Raw genomic sequence first — 26,078 nt, forward strand, 5'->3', positions numbered from 1 at the left:
ATGTACTTTTAGTGCATTAAAATAATTCACCTGAAAAATTAGAGAAAGGAGATCAAGATAAAATTAGTGAACTATGATCTCAATTGATCACAATATGATTCCAATTAGGTTAACTGTGATCTTATTGTAAATAAGCTATTATCTCAACTAATTATATGAACAGAGAACTGAGGGGGAGCTGAAGTTAGGTGCTTTGTCTGGAGATTTGGGCAATAGCTCAAGGGAGATGTGGACCAAGAGAGGTTTTGGTTTGTTTTGTTATTTTAAAATGGGAAAAGTAAAAGCATGTTTGTAAACTGATGGGAATAGTCCACTAGAAAGAGAAAATTTTATGAGGAAAATGAAAATTGTTTGACAGTGTTCTTTAGTAGGTGAAAGGAATGGTATCTCGTACACATATGTCATGGTTAGCCCTAGATATGAGAACAGTTTACCTCCAGAGGAGATGGCAGAAAATGAATTTGTGTAGGTGAGTAGCTGTGATGACAGGCAGCCTTGGAAGTTATCTTCTGATTGTTTGTGTAGTGAAATAGATACCCAGGTCATGAACCCAACATGAGGATAGAGAAGGATTTGTCAGAGGGATGAAGGGCCAAGAAAAGGTTTGAAATAGTCGTCTCTAAGAGAAAATACTAACAGTGACCAGAGACGAAAGATAGGTTTCGTACCCAGAATGAAAATTAATATTGACCCCAGACTTCTGGTGGCTCAGATGGTAAAAGTGTTTGCCTACAATGTGGGAGACCTGGGTTTGATCCCTGGGTCAGGAAGATTCCCCTGGAGAAGGAAATGGCAACCCACTCCAGTACTCTTGCCTGGAAAATCCCATAGATGGAGGAGCCTGGTAGGCTACAGTCCATGGGGTCACAAAGAGTCAGACACGACTGAGCAACTTCACTTCACTTCAGACTTCTTGCTGCTGCTAAGTTGCTTCAGTCGTATCTGACTCTGTGCGACCCATAGATAGCAGCCCACCAGGCTCCCCCGTCCCTGGGATTCTCAAGGCAAGAACACTGGAGTGGGTTGCCATTTCCCTCTCCAATGCATGAAAGTGAAAAGCAAAAGTGAAGTTGCTCAGTCGTGTCCGACTCTTAGCGACCCCGTGGACTATAGCCCACCAGGCTCCTCCATCCATGGGATTCTCCAGGCAAGAGTACTGGAGTGGGGTGCCATTGCCCTCTCCATCAGACTTCTTAACAGATGCCAAAAGGCTGTGGAATAATGTCTTCAAAGTACTGAGGAAAATATTTAAGAGTATGAGTGAAAAGAAGGCATTTTGAAATGTGGAAAGATTGAAGATATATACTATTCAAAGATTTTTGCCAAAAGAGCTACAAAAGCATATGTTTCAACTGGAAAGAAAGTGAACCCAGATGGAAAGTGTGAAATGCAAGAATCAATATGAGCGAAGAAAAATGGGTAAATATGTTGCTGTGATTAATTGTAAACAGTAGGTTTTTTTTTAAGTAAGTTTTAAAATGTAAAGTTGTATATTTAAATATAACTACTAATACAATAACGTGAAGAATTTGGAACATAGCTTTTTATTTTATCAAGTACCTGAGTTACTGTGTTTTCCCTTTAGGATGAGAGAGAAAACAAAAGCTCCATAAGCTGGTTTTAAAGATCTGGTGTTATTTAGACTGGAAAGGAAAAAGAGTCTGTTTATTCCTTTCCCTAATCAGGGAAGATGAAGCTAATAGTTGTTGGACATTGGCTGAAAAATATTCTCATGTCCTTTAGATAAAGGCCTACACATCCTTAGAAATCACTTGAAACATGGAAGGTGTTGGATTACCTGCCATTGTGAAGTTTTTCGTCTCTTATTTTTCCAAAGCTAAAAAGTTATCTCCAAAATATATTTATGGGAGCCTTCCTAAGCCTCTGCTCTTAAGTGATCATTCAGTGTTTGGTCTGTTACATTGTAAGTCATTACTGAGCCATTTATTGTTATGTATATACTAACATGTTTTTAGACTTTTTCATTCTCAATTAACATTAGCATTCTTTTTAAATTGATTGATTTTTACTTTTGGCTGTGCTGGGTCTTTGATGCTGTGTGTGGGGTCTCTCCAGTTGTGGTGAGCAGGGGCGTACTTTCTAGTTGCAGGGTGCAGGCTTCTAACTGTGGCTTCTCTTGCTGTGGAGCACGGCCTCCAGGTGCACCAGCTTCAGTAGTTGAGCGTGAGGGCTCAGTACTTGTGGCCCATGGGCTGAGTTGCCCTGTGGCATCCGGGATCTTCCCAGACCAGGGATTGAACCAATGTCCCCTGCACTGCAAGGCAGTTCTTCACCACCGGACCACCAGGGAAGCCCAATACTAGCATTCTTAATGTTCAAAAGAGGCTAAAAGTTCATTTCTGAAGTCTTTTCTCTTATTATGGTACTTATATTAAATTTAGAAGGAATAATTTATCTTTAATTTATTCAGGAGCTCGTGTCCTAATAAAGTGATTTCTACTTATTATATTATTGGAATAGTTTATTAACCTTATTAAACTATATTTTACTATGTTACTAGAAAAATATAAAGTATACTCATGCTGTGAGTGATGTATGCTGGTAAATGCAAATCCTAATTTATGTTGAGGCTGATCTTATTGAAATTTTAGATGAGGATTTAATTGTTAATATTTCTAAAATAAAGAAATTAAATAGCTGCCATAAACCCTTTTAGGAACAAGTTGGAACATAAAAATGCAAAAATGGATTATGACATAGTAAGTGTTCTGTTGGGTTAACATTTTATTTTAGTATTAGTTGAATGATTTAAGAAAAATTTCTTCCCTTCAATGTTAATTCCAAATCAGGCTAGTATGAAATACATGTTAGTAATGCTCAGAATGGAAAATATACACCTGTGGTAGAAGAATATGTCATAGTAAATATGTTTATACAGCTGTGTGGTAATGTTAGTTATTACAGAGTACATTTACAGAATCATGTAATGAGACTCATTTTCAAACAACCATTAACTTCGGCATAGAAATAGCTAATTAAAGAATAACTTCATTTTTCAGATGCAGACTATATAAGCAGTATCTAGCATCACTGTAGCTATCTGCAAACTCTGAATGCATAAGTTTGATTATAAGTATATGTTAGCTAATTTCTGAGACATTACAGACTTCTATAAGACTATGTTTTATTTATAATTTATGTTTTCATTGAATATAATGCCTACTCTTAGTACCAGACTGAGTTTCCATTAAACTTTATTGCACTTACATGGACTCTTCTGTCATGCTTTAATAAAATTATAACATTGATTTAATTGGGTCTGTGTGAAAGCTTCTTTTAGCATTAATAATTCCATTTATTCCATGGGGTTATTAGTTTTGGATAACTTGTATGACTTCATTCAGATTTGTGCTAGAATATGAATAAATATTATTTAAAATTTAAGTAAGCATGAGTAAAAGCAAATTTTAAAATGTACTCATAGGACTTTGAGGATTTAAGAAATATTTGATTCAAAAGAGTGAGTAAAATGTTACCATTAAATATGTATTGCTATAGTGTTATCTATAGAAATATTTTATATGAAAAATTTAAAGGGCATTGAGTAGTTTCATCCTTTTGTCTAACTTCTGAGCAATTGTTGTGTGATCTGTGAAACTCCAGAGACAACAAGATGTAAGGTTTATTTTCTGCCCTCAAATATTTCAGTTTTCTTTTATCTGTAGAGAATACCAAGCATCAACTTGTAATTACTAGCACTTTTTTAAAAAATTTTATTTTATTTTTAAACTTTACATAATTGTATTAGTTTTGCCAAATATCAAAATGAATCCGCCACAGGTATACATGTGTTCCCCATCCTGAACTCTCCTCCCTCCTCCCTCCCCATACCATCCCTCTGGGTTAGCACTTACTTTTTTAAAGCCTATTACGTGAGAAGAAGATATTGCAAATCTATTCAGCTTATACGTAATGGCATCTTTTATTAAACCCTTAACTCTTTTTACAGTAGATTCTAACTTATAAGAGGATCCCCTATCCCTTCTCCAGAGGATCTTCCTGACCCAGGAATCAAACAGGGGTCTCCTGATTGTAGGTGGATTCTTTACCAGCTGAGCTACCAGGGAAGCCCTTATAAGAGGATAAGGAAAGAGAGTATAGTAAGTTAATTGTATATCCATTTCCACTTCTGGAAAAACCACTTCAAAATGCTTTTGGGGGGTCAGAAGTTTTTGATTGTTTAAGGAATCTAATTTCTAAGAGAGATTTAGAGTCATGGGGTATTTGGTGTTGATTCAAGGTTAATTATGGAAGATTTGACCTCAGCTTTTTTCACAGCACCAAGCATAGTAACTAACCCATAGAACCCACTATGGTGGTACTTCACAAATATTTATTGAACTACTGAATGAATAAATAACCATTGATTAAGAAAATAGTAAAAATTTATTGGCAGAAAAAGAGAACCTCCTTGCAGAGGGTGAATAGAAGTGGCAGAATTGTGAAAGGGTTTGCTTGGTTGGACAAGAGATGAGGTCAGAATGAATGAGGAATCTGATTTATAGAGGGGCTAACATTAAATGGAGTAGCTTTAGTAAGAGAGTGGTAGATACTACATAAATGTCTGGTCTGAGGAGAATTCATTTGATTAGCTTTGTTAGTTCAGTTGCTCAGTCGTGTCCGACTCTTTGCGACCCCATGAATCGCAGCATGCCAGGCCTCCCTGTCCATCACCAACTCCCGGAGTTCACCCAGACTCATGTCCATTGAGTCAGTGATGCCATCCAGCCATCTCATTCTCTGTCGTCCCCTTCTCCTCCTGCCCCCGATCCCTCCCAGCATCAGAGCCTTTTTCAATGAGTCAGCTCTTCGCATGACGTGGCCAAAGTACTGGAGTTTCAGCTTTAGCATCATTCCTTCCAAAGAACACCCATCAGCTTTGTAGGATATAGTAAAAAGGGAAAGAAGCTAGAGCAGTGCTTCTCAAAGTTGGCGCCTCAACTAGCCGTTTCAGCATCCTCTAGGAGCTTGTTAGAAATGTAAATCTCAGGGCCCTAACCTGAAACTAACAAATCAGGATCTGGTGGGGAGTGGGGAAGGGGAAGACCCAGTGATCTGTGTTTTAATGGATCTTCTAGAGAATTCTGATATCAGTAGGCTCATCAGGTAACAGCTAACAGTCATGAGATTAGGAATTCTATAAAAGAGATGACCACTGAGGTCATTTCCAACTGTAAACTGAATGATATAACAATTTGATGACCTAGTGTAGCTGTGCTGAAATTACTAATCGCTGAATGTACAGAGTTTTAAATGAAGTAGAGATGTTTGTACTTTGGTGCAGTAACCTCGGACTTTCATCACTGCTGGTGGAAGGACACTTGTCTGTTTAGCCAGTAGTAACTGAAGACTTATTTGTGAAGTATAATGTCAATTTTTTTATGTTATGGTGGGAACAAAACTAGCTCAGAGCAGAACAATACACTTCCATTTGCTGTGTTTATTCTCCTAAAAGGTAAACTTCTAAGTCAGAGAGGTCCTATGATGGACAGAGAATTAAAGGCAATTGGGTATTTTTAAACATTATTTCTTTTGAAATCAATAATCTAATGAACTTGCTTTCTCTGTACCAAGCATATGTCAGTGAAAAATAAAATCAGAAGACCATTTCCAAAATCAAAGACCATTTTCTCTTGGCCAGTGCTCAAGACCCTGGATGGATTTTTTTATTCTTTGACCTTTTCTTTTTCTTTCTTTCTTTCCCTCCTTTTTTTTTTCCCTTTCTTTAAGAATACTTGGGGATAATAGCTCTACTTTCTGTGATGTTATTGTACTACACTTTGTAAATGTATTGTATCCTGTTGTTTCTTGGTGTGCTTTGGAATACCTTTTCTTCTTCCTTAGAGTATACTCCTCTTACAAAAAAGCTTCTTGGGGTGAGTTTCTTCTGGGAATGATATGTGAATGAATTTGCTAAATGAGTATGGATTGATGCATGTTAATTTCTGTTTCTGATTCAAGATAAACTTTTCTTAGAATGATATCACCATTAGTATATTGTATGTAGAGAACAAAGGGATTCAGGAAGAGATAAATCAGACACTGTGGTTAGTGTTTTATGCCAATTAGCTCACTCATTTTCTTAAAATTATAACTATTTCAAGCTTATTATGAATTACACAGAAGTTATCACATTCATGTGATTGACATGCACAGTATGGTTATTTTTAATCAGAGCAAATAAAACATATTCTACTATGATTGTTTATGAATGTGTTAGTGCTCCTCTATTGTGATTCAAGATTCCATTGACATATTTTCATATATACACATTTATTTGTACTTTTTGTGTGAAAGTTACTTATTGAGAATCTCTTCTATGTTTGGCACCATACTGGGCACTGAGGTTCAGACAAAAGACACAGGAGAGTTCTGGTCAGGCTTGGTCCAAATGACCTGTTTCAACACCATCCTCCACATGGCAGTGGCCGAATATAAAAAGAGAACAAAAATGTCATAGCTGACTCAAAATCAAAACAAACATTTCAGATGACCTGAAAGTGATCAGAAATAGAAAGTTGTTGGTACGACCGGAACTGTTAGCCTGCCAAGCTCCTGGCCAGAAGGCAGAAGGTTGTTCAGCTGCTCCTCAGAAGATGGGAAAGGAGCCAAGCTTATTGCTTAAAGGAAGGAATGGAGTGAGGAGAACCCTTTCTCCCCAGCCTGATTTCCATTATTGTGTCTGAAGCCTGAAAAGTTGCCAGCACTGCCAACTTTGGGAAACCATAGTGTTGTTAGAAGCTGTGAGTTAAATGGAGAAAGTAGGATAAAAGCACAGTTTAATGATCAGAAACTGAGTTATTTTGTCTGCTGGCTCTATATATCCCTAATATCACCGTAGAGGTATAGTTTTTAAATGTTATTGTCTGGACTGTTTTAGAGCTAAGAATTGTACAAAATCCGGTTAGGAGAGGGAGCAAGTGCAAGCAACTGCAAAAACAATTGTCAGGAGAGGGGAAGAAAGGAAAACTGGGTTAAAACAAAATAAAAAATACTCCCATTAAAAAATGAGCCTGCAGTACCAAAAATACAAGTTTAAAACTCCCCCTCTGCCAAAAAAATTTTTTTAATTAGAGTTGAATTCACTACTATGCAATTTTAACGAAGGTTGTAAAATAAGTATGTTCAAAGAGCAGAGGAGGTAATATCTCAGATTTTCCAGAATTGCTGAAAGCTATGAGTCATCACATCAAAAGTGTACCCGGGTACTAAACAGGGTTGTTGTTGAGTCACTAAGTCGTGTCCGACTCTTTGTGACCCCATGGATTGTAGCCCTCCAGGCTTCTCCTGTCCATGGGATTTCTGGAAAGTTCATGGGATTTCCCAGGCAAGAATACTGGGGTGGGTGCCATCTCCTTCTCCAGGGGATCTTCCCAACCCAGGAATCAAACCCGAGTCTCCTGCATTGCAGCTGGATTCTTTACCCCTAAGCCACCACAGAAGCACCCCTTACCCCCACACTAAACAGGGTAAATAAAGCTAAATCCACATCAAGAAACAATAATAGTAGAACTGCAGCAAACAAAGGAGAAAATACGAAAACAGTTGGGAGAAAAAGGCTTTACCTAAAGGGACTTAGTTAGACCTATACTAGATTTCTCATTGGCAACATAGATGCCAGAAGACAGAACTAACAGCTTCAAAGTTCTGTTAGAATAGATAGACTTTTGTATTCTGCTAAAGTATTATTCCAGAATGATAGCAAAATTAAGAAAATTTCAAGTGTATAAGAGTGTTCACTATTCACCTAACCTCCTGAGAAGAAATGCTAAATTAAAGGTGCACTCAACAATCAGAAAAGTTATCCCAGAGGAAGGGTGTGGGCACAAATACAAAACAGTCCTGAAGTTGATTAAATATGTCAGCAAGGTGTAGGAATCCTGTCTTTGAGAATGTATGTACATAATATATTAAACAAGAACATTAATTATTCTCACTACAAAAAAAATGTGCTATTATAACACTGTGAATATCCAATACATGTTATAGAAACCAGTTGTTTGGTAGACAGAAGAGAGAATGATCTCTGTGAGGCAGAGCAGTCTAAAAAGAGAAAAGGAAATTTACCTGTACCTTGAAGAAATAGGTAGAATTCAGCTTTGTCAATGTCGTGGAGGTGAGTAGGGAGAGAGAAGGAGCAATATGAGCAAATTGTATGTAAGTGATAAAGTTGAGAATAGTTTGGCTGGGCTTGAGAATTTATGTAAGAGCATGATTGGGAAGGTTCTTTTTAACCCTTTGGAACCCTTCTGGTAGGCAAGGGGGAATCTCTGTATTGAGAGTAATGGGATGGCATCGTTTTTAAAAAGTTGACTTTGTCTAGTCAAAAATCTAGTATTTGTGCCCTATAAATGATCTATATACATTTCTTTAAGATTTAATAGTAATTGATTTAGTGGCTTTCCTTTTTTTTTTTTTCCGGTCAATTCTTTTTTCTCAAGCTGTGTTTTCTTTTTTCCTGATGATTAGGTTATTTGAAAGCCTCCATCTCTCTTATGTTATTTTAATGTACAGTTAAACCTATTTTTCATTTTGTCCCAAAGTTGATCTTTAGACTGAATAAATGCTCTGTAGGTAACAGTAAAGGTATCATAGTATCAGAGATTGTCTTCTCTAAACCAAAATCTCTTGCTGTTTCCAGTTTGAATTGTCTAGGAGACAAAAGGACTGGGAAAATGTGGATTTACATTTGTTTACATTTGTGGATTTACATCTGTTTCAAGTATTATGAGACTGTATAGAGCAAAGCTAAGGAACTCTTAAAAGGAAGGATGCCATTATCTGGTGCCTTTTTATTTCTTTGGCAGATGAAAGAGATTATTTTAATGAAGAAGTGAGGTGGTGATTGCCACCTCGAGAAGTAGCGAGGAGTGGGTGCATGGTGGCAGACAAGAGTTAGCACTCAATATGACCCTTGTCCATAGGTCAGAGGAGGCTGACTCCCATCTCTGGTAGTCCAGTAGTCCTCTGTTTTTCATAAGCTCTTACTAATGTGCTTTAATCAAGTTCCTGTGTGTTCACAATTACAATGAATGTTATGGGGTTACACAGAAAGTAGGCTGGAATTTCAAGAGGAACCATAGTGTACAGTTCAGTTCAGTTCAGTCGCTCAGTCGTGTCCGACTCTCTGTGACGCCATGAATCGCAGCACGCCAGGCCTCTCTGTCTATCACCAACTCCCGGAGTTCACCCAGACTCACGTCCATTGAGTCAGTGATGCCATCCAGCCATCTCATCCTCTGTCGTCCCCTTCTCCTCTTGCCCCCAATCCCTCCCAGCATCAGAGTCTTTTCCAATGAGTCAACTCTTTGCATGAGGTGGCCAAAGTACTGGAGTTTCAGCTTTAGCATCATTCCTTCCAAAGAAATCCCAGGGCTGATCTCCTTCAGAATGGACTGGTTGGATCTCCTTGCAGTCCAAGGGACTCTCAAGAGTCTTCTCCAACACCACAGTTTAAAAGCATCAATTCTTTGGTGCTCAGCTAGTGTACAGGAGTGCTTAATTATACCTCTGCAGTAACCATAGATATGTGGAATGTTGTAGTTTCTTCATTTGTATTTTTTTCTCCTAATAAATTGTTTTTATTTATTAAGCAAAGCAAATAAATTGTTTTTATTTATAAAAGCAAAGATTACCACGCTGTGTTAGGTTACAGCATGAAACACCTAACTTTTCTTCTGCCCTATCTATTTTCAGTGTTGTATTTTCTCTTTTTCCTCCAGTTTTCAATTTTCCTCTCACTGCCTCCATTTCTGCCTTGCTTGTTTTCATCCCCATTACTTGTGTGTGTCTTGAATTTATCACCCCAATACTACGGCCATTTTCCATTTCCCATGTTCCTTTTACCATTTGCCTTCTGTTACTCCTCTCTTTTATATCCGTTGGCTTTAGTTTCCTCATATGTTAAACTCTCTTTCTGTACAAGAGATTTCTTAAAGTTAATTATAGGAGGTTGACTCATGTATTAATCAAATTGTTCCTTTTAATTTTATTCTCAGAACTTATGAGGCAGTAGAAAATAAGAGGCAATCATACTATATTCCTAAGCTTCAGTAAACTTTTGTTGAACTTATTTGGTTATTTGAGGTTTCACTAAAGAATGTGAGCTAGAAAAATAGCAGAGTGATAGGAAAGTGCTTTCATGTCTGAGTATTGACATATGAGGTAGTGGGAGCAAGAATGAAGTATCGCCGCCATATGCAGTGACGTGATCTTGGGATACGAGACAGTGTGCAGGACTCAGCCCACAGAACTAGATTTTCATAGCAGGAATGCTAAAAACAGAAACATAATTGTACTTTAAAAAACTTCAAACTATACTTCAGAGTTTTAGAATAAAGTAAAAAATATTGACTGGAATTTAGAATGTTAAGATTTATTTTGATGTAAAAAACACTGCCCTCCACCCTTTCTCCTTGATTCTTTTTTTTTTTTTCCTCCTTGATTCTTGATCACTTGTATTCTCCTTAAAAACTTAGCTATGAAATAGTTTGAAGTGAAATATAAAATTAAGACTGAATCATTTTATAAAAAACATTAAGAGTCAAGCAAATACATTAATAGATTAAATTTGCTTTTCATGGATGAGATAATTTGCTTTCGCACGTTAGCTTGTATGTATATATCTGTAAAGAGCAGAGAGAGCGGACATGTTACTCTTATATCCATATTATCTAAAATATGAACTTCCATGTTAGAGAGTTTATTTGAAAAAGAAGTTGGTTCATAGCATATTAAAACTACCTGAACTATATTCTCTTTATTTGCTTAGCACAAGATTTTACCCTAGCTGGTCTTCCTTTGCCTCTTTTCCTCTACTTTTATTAAAAAAAAAAAAAAAAATCACTTGTCTTAAAAAAAAAAGTGACACCAAGATGTTAGCATTAAACATTTAGTATAAAAGTAGATGAAAAATAAAATAGGAATCTTTTCTTAGTATTCATCTTAGAGATAACTTTTATGAAATTTGAAATTCAAACATTCCAGAGCCAAGGAGAGATAACTTGTTTTATTCCCAAATTCATACTTGAAATGGAAGTAGTTTATTTTTTAAAAATTCTAAACAAAAAAATGGATATGGTCTGCTCGTATAACTAATACTGTTACATGTTTCTCTTACTCATGTCAGTATAGGCTTACTCTGATGCCAGCTGATCCAGAGAAAATCATTAAAATCTTTGGGCTGTTATAAAATTCTTTGGTCTTCTATTTGAAGTTAGTTTTGATCAAAGGGACCAGTATTTAATTTTTTTAAAGGAACTTTTAAAAAATAAAAACTCTTCTAGGGAGACTTCGGCATATCCACAGTGAAACCTTTCATGTATACTAGTACCAGAAAACAGAAATAAATGTGTATTTCTATATACAAACTTAGTTGATTTCAAAATGTATTATACCAATGAGATATTAGTTTTATGCTCTGAAGTTGGGATCAGAAAAAAAGTATTTTTCTTGTGACCTGGTGAAATCTGTGCATTATTATTAATTTGGATTCGAGTTTCCTTTGGACTAGTTCAAGGGGCTTTGCCCTCAAAGATAAGATAACATGAACACCAGGACCTTACCTCCTTTTTCAATCTTCTCACCTCCCCCCTTTTTTTCACTCACCCTCTTGGCAAGGATACAGAGTTATTTATCACTGTGAGAATAAGCACTGCCAATATTGTTGCCCTCTTAGGAGGTATAATGACAGAGCTTGTAAAATTTAATCTCTGACAGTGTCAAAAAATATATATAAGGAAGTTTAGATCGTAGTAGCAAAGACTGAGTATCTTTCATATACTCCTGGATATATAAAATCTGAGTTTAGCTTTAGCTGTCCTGGATACTGTTTAAATACTAATTGTCAAGTATGTATCAAAAGTAACCATCATTGCAAATAATCAGAGATTAAAAAAAGCAGTTATTTCCAAAAGTTGGGCTTTTTTGATCTAAGCAAAAGATGTATCTTAGCTTTATGCAAGATTAGGGATCATTTTAGAAATTTCTGACTGTTACACTTGTTGCTCTATAGAGGATATGAGTTGGATCCTTGATGCTGGGTTTGACTTGTTGCAAAGCCAACAGGGTGTGGATGCATATTACTAAGGCATTCCGCTTGGCAAAGAAAGGAATGAGCACGGCATGGCCTAATGTCCCAAAGGGATGGTGAGGGGGAGTGTGTGATGTTCCTTCACTGTGACTGACGGCCGTGCTGACAGTGTACTATGTAAGGAACTGTGACTTGAGGCTATTAGGTAAAACACATATTTAGCAATTCTTGGTCATTGACTGAGATATCCAGGAAAGCAGTCTGTTGGGTGACTAACAAGGTGGATGCCATAATTTAGAAATAAAACAAAGAACTATTTAGTTCAGTTTCTCTGACTCTTCAGTTTTTTTCATCCTTCATTCTCCTGAAGTATGACACTTCCGTTGACAGTTCTTTGTGAAGTCTAAATACTGAAAAATAACATTGATAAATTGGTAAATATTGATAAATATCACTTCTCTGTTTCTTTTTAAGGCAGAGGTTGTCTTGGTGGTATTCTGTTGTTAACATAACTTGGAACTCAGATACAGTGATCTGCTTAGTAAATAATGTACTTTCTTGATGTCAGTAATTGTGTAAGTTTATTTTGTTGCTGCTGTTGCTTTGTATTCAGAGTAATGGAATTCCTATCTCCTTTGGTGTTTCTTTGCAAAGGCAATGCTTGAACCTATGCTTGTTACGTATCTGTCATGGTAATTTTTAATATACAATTAGGTTTTGAGTTTTATTATAAAGGAATAGAAATATTTAAATTTGCTTTAAATATTTTTTCCCTATGTTTTTGTCAGAAGTTTTGTGATCTTGAATTATATGAGTACCTGGAACAAGTTAGCAAAGAAAGTTGTGGGCTTGTCTTCTCTCAAGATGTTTAAGGTTAAGGATGCCTCAACTGGCTTGTTTTGTCCATCCCCAGTTATAGTATCTTAAGTTTTGGGGGATGCCAGAATCTAATGATACATGTCACAGCCCACACATGCTGGTTTGGTATGGGCATCGGACAGTTGTCTTGTTGTGTCCACACTTCCCAGCACTGGAGCTGGAGAATTTACCAGTACATACCCAGGAGGTCCGTTCTGGCTGACAGCCCAGAAAGGTCTACCATTCAGGGATGGTAATGACCATCTAGAGCGTGCTTATACTTTCTTCATTTGAGGTTATATGAATGTGCCAAAGATGCCTTGTTCTTGAGGAGCACCAGTCATGGTGATGATTTTTGTTTTAATGTTTTTAAAGTAGCATTTGTCATGCTATTAATAAGTTACTATGTTAAATACATTAAGATAACCTTTTACTAGGATAGAAACAGAGGGAATATTTCCTAACTCATTCTATGAGGCAAGCATTATCTTAATACTGAAACCTGATAAAGATATTACAAAAAGAAAACTACAGATCAGTATCTCTTGACATAGATGAAAAAAAAATTCAATGAATTATTAGCAAATTAAATCCAATAATGTAGAGAATTAGAGTTGACCCTTGAACAACATGGGGTTTAGGAGCCCCAACACCCTGTGAGTGGAAAATCATGTATAACTTTTGACTTCCCCCAGACTTAACCAGTGACAGCCTGCAGTTGACCAGAAGCCTTACGAATAACATGAAGAGTCAGTTAACACTCATTTGGTATGTTATTTGTATTATATTCGTATTCTTATAATAAAGTCAGCTAGAGAAAAGAAAATATTATTAAGAAAAATCATGAGGAAAATACATTTTCCTACATTACTATATTTATTGATACTGTAAATTTACCTTGTCTGTTTACAAGATGAATTACCTTTCAGTACTTACATCAGTGTTGGTGTATATGTTACAAAACACTGTAGATGTTATGCACGTTAATAATACTAGAAATAAAAAATAACATGGGAAAAAGAGATAACCTTTTATTGTCCATAGTAACTAATTCTAGATTCTAATATAACCCATTTACAAATGTGTTCTTTCAGCCACATCTATATTTTGAATCTGACTGCACTGCTATATGGAGTATTTTAGTATTCTAGTATATGTCTCATATTCTTACAGTCTTATAGAAATAAGTATTCTTACTCCTTTCCCACTTGTTATTACATTATTTCTAATATTTTTAGTCATCTCACAGAATTTTATTTCATGTAGATGACTTTTTGAAGCCACACATAGCCTGAGTTTCATAATTTTGAACTGCTTGAAGTGAATAACTAATGTGTGTGCTTTCATCGTATGAAACAACTCCTGCTACTTTTGTGAAATATCTAACCATAATAAATATCTTCTGTTTTAGAGTTTGGGTAGTTTAGGGTTCTTTCCTTGCCAAAAATAATATTGCCACATGTTACAAATAGTATAAGTAAATAAAATAGGATTAGAATTTTCATTTACTTTCTCCCGTACAATTTCATTTTATATCAGAGAATGCAGTGTGTCATAGTGGTACTTGATCAAAGCCTTTCATAACGACGATAGGTATTTGTACGCAAGTGACGCATATTTTCCAATAAACTCTGACTTTTGGAAAATTAACTTTCCTGTATTTTTATTTCATGACATAAGGAAAGTTAGTGTCATGTTCTCCATCAATATTAGAAGTCTAACTTACAGAAAAATTTCAGTTTATTGGTCATAATTCTTCCTAACATATGCATACTGCATTCATTTTTAGATTCACTTCAGGTTTAGTAACAATACAGCTGTAACCATTATAATAATGTTCTAATTAGATTATAGTTAAGACACACTAATCTTCATTCTAGGAGTATATTTCATGTTAGGGGCATCTGTGGTAAAAGTAAAATATCTTATTTTGAAATCCTATATTGCAAACCAGAAATATTTTGGAACCTCTCCAGAGCCCGTGACTGCTCTGTGCTTTGCTTCTAAATCATCACACATCACAAGATTATATTCTCAGATGATCTGCAGTCTCGTTATTTTGTTATGGCTGAAATGATCCAGCTTGTTTTTTATATAAAACTATCAAATCTGAGCCTTCTCTCCTCCTGTAAAATATGAAACATTCTTTATGCCTTGTGTGGGAGAAAGGCTCTCAGGCAGCATGCTGTTTATGCTGCTCATGTCAAGACAAGATATTGACCAGAATACCAACGTGAAACCTACAATAAACTAACCTGCTTGAGTTATTTTTCACATTTAAAAAGTTCTTTTTAATAGTAATTTTTTTTTATCTTAGGAGAGCTGAAATGTTTGCCAATTTTTTTTTGTATTGCGTAGTAAGATATTTTTTCTTCACAGAACAAAGACCTACATTTTCTCTGAAAGTTATTAATCTCTGTGCTTTTTGCTTAAGATATATTTTCCAGCTTCTGATCTTCATTAAAAATTTTGGTAGTGTATGGATTGATAAGTAAATTTCATTCTGGATGACCAAAATGCTCTCTGGATTGTTGAGAAAATGCATATGATTACCTAGTTTCTAATCCAATTAAGCAAAGGACGTAATGAATACAAAGATTTCTCAGATTAATTAATGCTTGTTTCCAAGGCATTTTATCACAGAAGTTGTATTTGCTACAGTAAGATCAGTCGGCAGTTAAACAGAAAGTCTACTGTTCATTAAATTGAATGGCTCGCTGCGGGGGAAAACTCATTTATTTTCATTCCTTAAAAATACTTTTTGCTAATGCCAAGGAGAATCTTACCTTAGAAACAAGACAAAAAGAAATTTAAAACTTGTCCAGGAATAAGCTTGCATCTTAGCTTCTGGAGTGACCTCTACTGGTTTGGAGAACAGGGTGAGAAGCCAGTTACTGACATCTCTGAGTATTTAGCAGAAGTTTAGTACTCAGAGTTTAAAAGTAGAGAACAGTGCAGCATGTCGCAATCATATTAAAATATATTGAATCTTGGCTATTGTTTCTTTCCTACAACCTCAGTGGACGTGGTCCTTGGGGCTCATATAAATCAGCAGGAAAAATAGGATTTTGTGTACTGAGTTTTACTTTGCAGACTACATTCCAAAGGTACATTTATTCTGTTTAATAAATGATAGTGGTAATAGTAACACATTGTAAAAACAAATTAAAAAAATCACTTCTTCAGTAAGTATCTGTCAAGTACTTGCTAGCTACTAGATCTTTCTGAAGTATGTAAAAATTATAATAATAGAGCTTGTGCTGCTATGTGTAGGTAAAGAGGGTAAGAGAGGGATACAAATGACCATGAGAAAAAGTTAACACGTGTTGAGTGCCATAAGAGCGCTCTCAGGGTCATGTAACTTAGAAGAGGATGAAAGAATTCCTGTCTTAGGCAAGCACAGAAGGCTTCATGGAAGATATGTTATTTGTCATGTGTTGTAAAGAATGGATGGGATGGTGGAAGTTGGAAGTGTGAACAAAAAGCACTGCAAACAGAAGGAAGAGCATAAGCACTGAGCGGTTGTGTGCCACTTTCTTTGGACTAAAGCACATTCTGTCTGACAAGGGCACTGAATAGGAAGGGCAAGGACCCAGATATTGCCAGCTAAGTAGCATGTTTGAACTTTCCTTAGTGCGCGCAGGAGCCATTAGTGTTTTCTGTACCGAGGAGCATCTTGATCAGATCTATCTGTTACGGTGAGAAATCTAAAAGTTCTGTGTTGCTTAGATTGGAATTTTAGGGTACCATAGATTAGATCACGTCTGGTAAGCTGTTGCAGGTTTCTCTAGTGGCTCAGTGGTAAAGAATCCACCTGGGGTGTAGGAGATGAGGTTTCGGTCCCTGATCCAGGAAGATTCCCTGGAAAAGAAGATGGCAGCCCACTCCAGTATTCTTGCCTGGGAAATCCCATGGACAGAGGAGCTTGGCGGGCTACAGTCCATGGGGTCACAAAGAGTTGGACATGACTGAGTGCCTAAACAAGTAGGCTGTTGCAATAATTCCAGGGCACAGTACATAGAAGGTAGGAGAGGAAATGGAGAGGAAAGGAGGGTTTATGTGACAATGGCTAGATCTTGAGAACAAATAAATAAGAGTAGATAGTGGTATAAAGGTCAAAGGTACAGGTTAGGTGTTCAATGAATAAATATTTAAGTTAAAATTTGGGGCTTAAGTGACTGAGTAAATAGAATTAGGAAAATCAAGAAGCTGTTTGAAGATGATAAGATAATTTGTAGTGGACATTACTGAGTTTGAACTGTTGACAGGACATATATATTGAAATGTCCTTAGATAGCAAACATTGCAAAAATGGAACTTAGAAAAGAAGTTGAATGGGATGACATAGGCAGGAAGCATAGAACAGAAAGGACAAGTGACAGAAGGCTTGGACAGTGCCTAAGAATTAAAATAAGAGAGTTCAGAGGATCTGCTAAGAAAATGGAATAGATGTTAAAGAAGTCGTGAGTGTTAGAATGGTGGAAACTGAGCAAGGAGAAAAGGAGATTGCCAGCGGGGTTGGGAAATGAAGACATGTAAAGAAAATGAGTATTGAGAAAGGAATTTTGTTTCTGAAGAAACAGTTCTATTAGATGGTGAGTAAGATTGTTAGGGGCTTCCCTAGTGGCTCAGACGGTAAAGAATCTGTCTGCAGTGCAGCAGATGCAAGAGACATGGTTCCATCCCTGGGTCGGGAAGATCCCCTGGAGAAGGGAATGGCAACCCACTCGAGTATTCTTGCCTAGAGAATTACATGGACAGAGAAGCCTGGTGGGCTACAGTCCATGGGGTCGCAAAGAGTCAGACCCTGCTAAGTGACTTTCACTTGGGCTTCCCAGGTGGTTTAGTGGAGAAAAGAATCAGCTGCAATGCAGGCGACCTGGGTTTGATCCCTGGAGGAGGGCGTGGCAACCCACTCCAGTATTCTGGAGAATCCCAGGACAGAGGAGCCTGGTGGGCTACAGTCCATGGGGTCACAAAGAGTCAGACACAGCTGAAGTGACTGAGCATGCACTCACGCAAGATTGTTAGAAGTTAAGGAATGAGAGGAAGTGAGGCTTTGAGAATTGCCTGGCAGTGAAAGGAAAAGAAGAGAGAGACCTGAACACCAGCAGGCCAAGACAAGGAATGACTTGGTTAGGCTGTGGGAAAAACTAAATATTTTTTTTCTAAGGAAATAAAGAAGTTTCTGAGGGGAAAAAAAAAGTTGTAGATGGACTTGGGGAGGGAGGGTGAGACAGGTTAAAGAAACATAGCAATCTGGAGCATGTGGATCTAGAGGAGAGCTGTTCAGTGAGCCTTTGCAGTGATGGGCATCTTCTCTCCCTTCTCTGTCCAGTGCAAAAGCCATGAGCTGCGTGCAGCCCTGAGCACGTGAAAATGCGGCAAGTGCACTCGAAGCATGAACATTTTAATTGCATTTGATTTTAATTAATTTAAATATAAGTAGCACATGTGGCTACTGGCTACCACATTGGGTAGCACAGACCTAGTATGTAAGTAGTTAATTTAGGAAAGAGGCATGGACATTGTGAGAGATAAGGGATGAGTTCCAGAAGAAGTGTGAGGTAGAGATGATAATACTTTCAGGCACTCATGGTACTTTCTTTTTCATAAAATAGATAGCATTTTTCACAGAGGACCTTAAGATAGGGAGCATGGGAAAGATTTCCAGCAGTCCCTGTGGGGATTTCAGTGAAGAATCTGTGATAGATGAGATGAATCTCAGCAGCTCAGGGAAACCTCCAGAGGTGAGTCTGCATTTGGTTTAGGTCTCCACCTTCCTGTCTAATGACTTTTTTCAGTAGCATTCCCAAACCTGGAAGGAAGAAAAGATAGTGGGAAAGCAAGTTGAGGGGAGACCTTCGAAGGGCCAGCACAGTAGAAGGCTTGTAAAGTAAATAAATGCTGACCATAAAATCTGAATCAAGGAAGTGCAAAGCAAGGGAAACTAAAACAGGCCTTGGTAAGGACTCGAGGGCTGGAGTGAAGAGCGAAAGAAGGGTGAAGAGGTTCACCCTCAGGTTCCTTAGAGGGGTCATCACATTTTCATTTGTAAGCATTGTAGTTTTTGAAGATAGTGTTTTCAACAGGAAATAAGATGTGAAAAGAAGGTGTAAGATATTTAAATGTGAATTATCAGGTGAGAGGAATATGTAAGACTGATGTACATATTTCCATCTTGATGGAAAGGAATTTTAGCATCACGGTTATTTTGTTTCTGCTCCAATTTGCTTACTTTATGGTCTTTACTCCAAACTCACTGATTCAACTTTGACGGTATAGGTTTTTTTCTTAATCCAAATTTGAATAGTAAAACTGTGGTTCATTTTATCCATTTGAGTGATATGCAAATTCATAAAAACTGAATTCATAGTCAGGAGGGACCTGTGAGATTATTTCATCTAAGGTATGAAAGTGAACATGTTGGTTGCTCAGTCATGCCCGACTCTTTGCGACCCCATGGACTGTTGCCCACCAGGCTCCTCTGTCCATAGATTTTCTCCAGGCAAAAATACTGGAGTGGGTTGCTTTCCCTTCTCCAGGGGGTCTTCCCGACCCAGGGATCGAACCTAAGTCTCCTGCATTGCAGGCAGGTTCTTTACCTTCTAAGCCACTGGGGAAGCCCCCATTGACTTTATAAATAGGAGGTCCTAAGCTCTGGATCAGGTGACTAGTTCATGGGTACAGAGCTGGTGAGTGGCAGAGCTGTCGGTGCACCTCAGGACCCCACTGAGTTCCCAGTTCTGACTCTGACTTGAGCAGCGTAATGTTCCGGGCTGAAGTCTTTCGTGTACCCAACAGTCTGTACTCTAAAAACACTAAAATACAAGGTGGGATGCTATCTGAAGAACTTTCTTGTCATTACTTTTCTGAACTTGTACTTTCCAGTTACAAAGCTATTGACCTGACCATACTGAAATAGAAATCTGGCTGAAGCAGAACGCTACCATCTACCTTAGATCACAGTTTATTCACAGCCAGCTATTTTGAAGTTTAACACACACACAAAGATTAATAGGTGGGACTTTTAAATGTCAATAAATATAACAACATCTGGAATCACATTTTGGACTGAGTTCAGATGTGAAAGAGTTTGTTACCCAGTGGGTGTTTTTTTTTTCACTTTTTAAAAAGTACCACCTGTTGTGCCTCTCTGGCCAGTTCTTGTCTCTCTGTCCCTCTCCTGTGCTGTTCTATCTTCCTAGTAATGAAGAAAGATACCTAAGTAATGTGATCTGAGAAAAACTAGGATTTTGTTTTCAGAAAACATCAGAATTTTGTAAGGTTACTAGTGTTTTCTTTTTCATTCTAATATGTTGAGAAACATACAAACCGATTGGAAATAATCCTGATTATTATTTATAAAATAATGTATTTCACATGACAGTATAAGAAGTGTACTTTAAATTGTAACTGTATTTTAATGTAGACCCATTTTTAAAAATTAACTTTCACTGAAGTATAGTTGCTTTACAGTGTTCAGCTAGTTTCTACTGTACAGCAAAGTGAATCAGCTATACATTTACATAGATCCCCTCTTTTTTTGGGTTTCCTTCAACACAGACCCATTTTTTAAAAAACTTTTTACTTTGAATTGGGGTATAGCCAGGTAACAATGCTGTAATAGTTTCAGGTGAACAGCAAAGGGACCCAGCCATACATATACCAAATCCATAATGCCCCAAAGTCCTCTCCATCCAAGCTGGCACATAGCATTGAGCAGAGTTCTTGTGCTACACAGTAGGTCCTTGTTGGTTATCCATTTTAAATATAGCAGTGTGTATATGTCTATCCCAAACTCCCTAACTACCCCTGACAACCATAAGTTCACTCTCTAAGACTGTGAATCTGTTTCTGTTTCGTAAGCGTATTTGCATCATTTCTTTTAAAATTCACATATAAGGGATGTCATACAATAGAACATAGACCATTGTAAAATAAAGTGATTAAATGTACAAATCAGTGCCTTTGGTAAAAGCAGAAATAAGAGTTTACATATTTATGCGTTGGGAGTTCAAGTCTTTGGTTTCTGTGACACCTTAACTAAGTTCAGAGGTTTCCTGGAGTAATTTATGGGATCCACACTCTAGAACCTTTGTTTACATCTCTTGGAACGATGAGCATAGTGAAATGGGGTTAGCTTTTTTACTAAACTAAACCAAAGTACTATTCAGATGACCAAAGAATGATTAAATACCTTCATTTTCAATTTTTAATTAGAGGATAATTGCTTTACAATGTTGTGTTGGTTTCTGCCATACAACACTGCGAATCAGCCATAAGTATACATATACTCCTTCCCTCTTGGACCTCCCTCCCATCGCCCAACCCTGTGCTGCCCCTCTAGGCTGTCACAGAGCACGCGGCTGAGCTCCTTGGGTTACACAGCAGCTGCGCACTAGCTATCTGTTGTACACAAGGTAATGTGTATATCTCAGTGATACTCTCTCGGTTTGTCCCACCCTGTCCTTGCCCAGCTGTGTCCACAAGTCTGTTCTTTATGTCTGCATCTCTATTTCTGCCCTACAAGTAGGCTCATCAGTATCACTTTTCTAGATTCCATATTTATGCATTATCTACAATATTTGTTTTTTCTTGTTCTGATTTACTTCACTGTATAACAGGCTGTGAGTTCATCAACCTCACTAGAACTTACTCCAATTCATTCCTTTTTGTGGCTGAGTAATATTCTTTTGTATATATGTACCACAGTTTCTTTACCCATTTATCTGTCAGTGGACATCTAGGTTGCTTCCATGCCCTAGCTATTATCAATAGTGCTGCAATCAATATTGGGGTACATGTTATGGTTTTCTCAGGGTATATGCCCAGTAGTGGGATTGCTGAGTCATATGGTAGTTTTATTCCTAGTCTTTAAAGAAATCTCCATGGTGGCTGTATCAATTTACATTCCTACCAACAGTGCAAGAGGGTTCCCTTTTTTCCATATCCTCTCTGGCATTTATTGTTTGTAGATGTTTTTATGATGGCTGTTCTGACCAGTGTGAGGTGATACCTCATTGTAGTTTTGATTTGGATTTTAATTCTTTAATTCTCTGGGGTAGATTTTTAGGTGTTAACAGCCTTTGCAATACATAAGGCATGAAGTCAGCATACCATAAGTTTGCAAGGACTGACTCTTTCAATATATTTACTTCATTAAATATTTCTTATCCCTCCCTCCCTCTCTTTCTTCCCCAAGATTGGCTCTTTTTAAGGGAAATTTAGAAGATACAGAGGTGAAAGTTAACCTTTCCTGCCCTCCAGAAGCTTATACGTTGTCTTTAACACACTGGTTTTCAAAATGTGGGTTTCATACCAGCAGAGTCAGCATCACCTGTGGTCTTTCAGAAAAGCAAATTCTCAGGCCCCATCCCAGATCCTCAGAATCAGAATCTTTGGGAATGAGCTGTTGCCCTCTGCCTTCTCCCAAACTTTCTAGAAGATTCTGGTGCACACTCAGGTTTGAGAACCACTAGTCTAATGACTAGAATTTTATACCTTTCTTATTTTTCTATCAGGAACTTCCCAGGTGGCACTAGTGGTAAAGAACTCGCCAATCAATGCAGGAGACATAAGAAATGTGGGTTCGATCCCTGGGTCAGGAAGATCCCCTGGAGGAGGAAATGGCAACCCATGCCAGAATTCTTGCCTGGAGAATCTCATAAACAGAGGAGCCTGGTGGGCTGCAGTCCATGGGGTCACAAAGACCCCATGGGGGTCATGGGGTCATGACTGAAACAACTTAGCATGTACACAAGCATTTTTCTATCAAGGTAAAATCCACATATCATAAAATTCACTATTTTAAAGTGTACAATTCAGTGAGTTTTAGTGTATTTACAAAGTTACGAAACCATCAGCACTGCCTAATTCTAGAACATTTCTATCACCCCGAAAGAAACTCAATACCTGTTAGCAGTCACTCCCTCTGTCCTCTGTCTCTGCCCCCCAGCCCCTGGCAACCACTAATCTATAGATACATTTTATCTCTATGGATTTGACTGTTCTGGAGATTTCATGTAAATGGAGTCATATGATATGTGACCTTTTGTGTGTGGCTTTCACTTTGCATAGTGTTTGCAAGGTTCACCCAGGTTGTAATATGTATCAGTGCTTTTATTCCTCCTTATGGCTAACAGTATTCCATTGTATACATGCACTACATTTTGTTCATCCATGGAGCACCTGATGGACATTTGAATTGAGCTGATGCCTTAGTTGTTGTGAATAATGCTACTGTGAACATTAGTTATGAGTTCTTTCATGAACATAACTTTTCAGTTCTCCTGGGTATATACAGTTGATTCACCTTATTTGTGGTAGTTATATTCTTTAAAGTCTCTGCAAACACTGCATTAATGCATACTAAGTCACTTCTCTGCAGGTAAAAACAGGCTTAGGTTCCTTCAAGCCTCTGGTCACATTTGTGACATCCAATCAGTACATGCCCTTGTTTTGTGTTTCTGTTTAAAGATATCTTACCAAATATATGGGGCTTCCTCAGTGGTGCAGTTGATAAAGAATCCGCCTGACAATGCAGGAGACACAAGAGACATGGGTTCGATCCTTGGGTCAGGAGGATCCCCTAGGGCAGAAAATGGCAACCCACTCCAGTGTTTCTTGCCTGGAAAATTCCATGGCAGAGGAGCCTGGTGGGCAACAGTCTGTGGGGTTGCAAAGAGTTGAACATAACTGAGCATGTGTCTAATATCTATTGTTAACTCATTAACACTGAGCTCATATCCAGCAGCACTATAACTCACTCCTAAATAAAGCTTTTTGAGCACATGTATTTTCTCTATAAGGCACATCACAGCCTTCTTGAGCTTTGAAACTCCAGACAGCACTGTACATGACACTTCAGGACCATTTTAAACAGTGAAATTGCCAACAAAAGGCATGAAAATTTGAAAAACGTGGCACCAGAACAGACTGCAAAAGGAACACTTGTTTTCAGTGTGAGAGCTGAAACGAGAAGGCAGTGTGTCACCTTGCTGAACCTCGCCTGGGACTTGAGTGCTGCTGCTGCTAAGTCGCTTCAGTTGTGTCCGATTCTGTGCGACCCCATGGATGGCAGCCCACCAGGCTCCCCCGTCCCTGGGATTCTCCAGACAAGAGCACTGGAGTGGGTTGCCATTTCCTTCTCCAATGCATGAAAGTGAAAAGTGAAAGGGAGGTAGCTCAGTCGTGTCTGTTAGAGGACTCAAATTTCCCCCTATTTTGTGTGTGATCACGTTGAAGGACTAAGAAACACCATGAAGATTATTTGGGGATTACAAACAAATTTTAGCATGTAGGCATATTTGCAAATATGGAATCCACAAATAATAAGGATCAACTCTACCTGGGAGTGAAATTGCTGTGTCATATGGTAACTCTATGTTTATTTTTTGAGAAACTGCTGGACTGTTTTCCATAGTGGCTGTAAATACTGTTTTACATTCCCACCAATGTTGTATGACACTCCAGTTTTTCCTTGCCAACTCTTCTTCTCTCCCTCCTTCCCTTCTCCCTTCCTTCCTTTCCTCTCCCCTTCCTTCCTTCCCACTCTTCTTCCTTCCCTCCCTTCCTTTCTTCCCTCCCTCCCTTATTCCTTCCTCGCTTTTTTTGACCATAGCTATCTTGTGGTAAGTCACTTTGTGTCCAACTCTTTGCGACTCAGCTTCCTCTATCCTTGAGATTCTCCAGGCAAGGATACTGAAGTAGGTTGCCGTGCCCTCCGCCAGGGGATCTTCCTGATCCAGGGATCAAACCTGAGTCTCCTGTGGCTCCTCCGTTGCATGCAGATTCTTTACCTCTGAGCCACCAGGGAAGCCCTGGTATCCTTGTGGCTGTCAAGTGGTCTCTCATTGTGGTTTTAATTTGCATTTCCTTAATAACTAGTGATGCTGAGCATCCTTTTATGTGCATATTAGCCATCTGTATATTTTCTTTAGAAAAGTCTCTATTCTAAAACTTTGCCTGTTTTTAAATTAGATTATTTGTCTTTTTATTGTTGAGTTGTAAGTTTTATATATTATAATTACTAGCCCCGTAGATATGCAGTTTGCAAATATTTTCTCCCATTCAAAAGGTTTTTTCACTTTCTTGATAATGTTCTTCAATATATAAAAGTTTTTTATTTTCATGAAGCCCAATTTCATCTATTTTTTCCTTTGACTGCTTGTATTACCTTCCTTAACTTTGAAATTGCTATCAATACAGCCCGTTGTAAGAGTTGTTTACACATTTTTATTAAAGTCATAAAAAGTTAGATTTCATGGATTCAGTAAATTATCACTTATTTGCCAGTAGCTGTCATAGGTAATTTTAAAGCATTTATTTGAAGGTATTTGTAAGCTTTTTATGTTGTGACTGTGGAATTTTAAATACTGGCATCAATAGGACCACAAATTTATAAAAAGCAGTGTCAAATTCATTTAACTGTTTTTGTTAAGGACAATTGAAGAGGAAACACTTAAAACTGCTTTAAATAATACTTTCTTTTTTAATAAAGAAGGCTGCCTCTTTGAAAAACTATGAACTTTCTGCCTTAAAAGCAGAGTCTCAAGAGCCATTTGTGAAAGAACACAAGAATCCCCGGAACTTGGAAATAAACACGATTGGTGTTTATTTGTGTTAGTTTAAATGCAGTAGCCCTATGTGTCAGAAAACTGAATCTGCAACACTTAAGTTAGGCTAAGCAAGCAAATAATGTCAGCTAACATGGCTTTAATCTACTAAGTAACTTTAAGTCCAAAAGATCAAAGGAAGTTATAACTAAAAACAGTCCTTCGTGCAATTTCCCTGTAGAAGCAGGAAAAGGCTAGAAATTACATGTCAGCTTCATATCCTGGCTTGCTGACCTTGTGCTCAGATCAAGCCCCTCTGTATGCCAGCTGTTACCATTACGGAGACCTTGCCCCCAGGGGTTAAGTAGGAGAAAACCTCTCCTGTCCTATAGGAGAGCAAACTCGGAAAGTTCCAGCCCCTAACATGCCTAATTCAAAGCAATCTGCGTGTGCTTGTCATTGGGTCTGTCCTGCCGCTCCGAGGAGCTGCTTCTGCGACTCTGTGGTCGCCCTCTGCTGTGCCGTGTTCCTGCGGCCACTGTCGGCTGTTGCTACTGCAGTCACTTGCAGACCAAACCAAACCAGGAACGCTGCTTCTCTTAACAGAAAGG

General features: G+C 37.8%; 1 protein-coding gene across 3 annotated transcripts in view; it reads left to right on the forward strand.

The window, feature by feature from the left end:
* The window catches only part of DISP1 (dispatched RND transporter family member 1), a 221,481-nt gene that overhangs the window by 120,976 nt on the left and 74,427 nt on the right, over positions 1 to 26,078 (forward strand). Inside the window, exon 2 of one of the 3 annotated variants that reach the window (XM_070768006.1) lies at positions 13,606 to 13,678. The exons of 1 other annotated variant lie outside the window; for it this stretch is intronic. The gene's annotated coding sequence lies outside the window, so the exon portion shown is untranslated. Of the gene's footprint in view, positions 1 to 13,605; positions 13,679 to 13,717; position 26,078 lie in introns of those variants that run through there. One more of the 3 variants, XM_019976339.2, reaches the window with a different exon arrangement.

This window comes from Bos indicus, chromosome 16 (assembly GCF_029378745.1).
Source record: "Bos indicus isolate NIAB-ARS_2022 breed Sahiwal x Tharparkar chromosome 16, NIAB-ARS_B.indTharparkar_mat_pri_1.0, whole genome shotgun sequence".
NCBI classification, from domain to species: Eukaryota; Metazoa; Chordata; class Mammalia; order Artiodactyla; family Bovidae; genus Bos; species Bos indicus.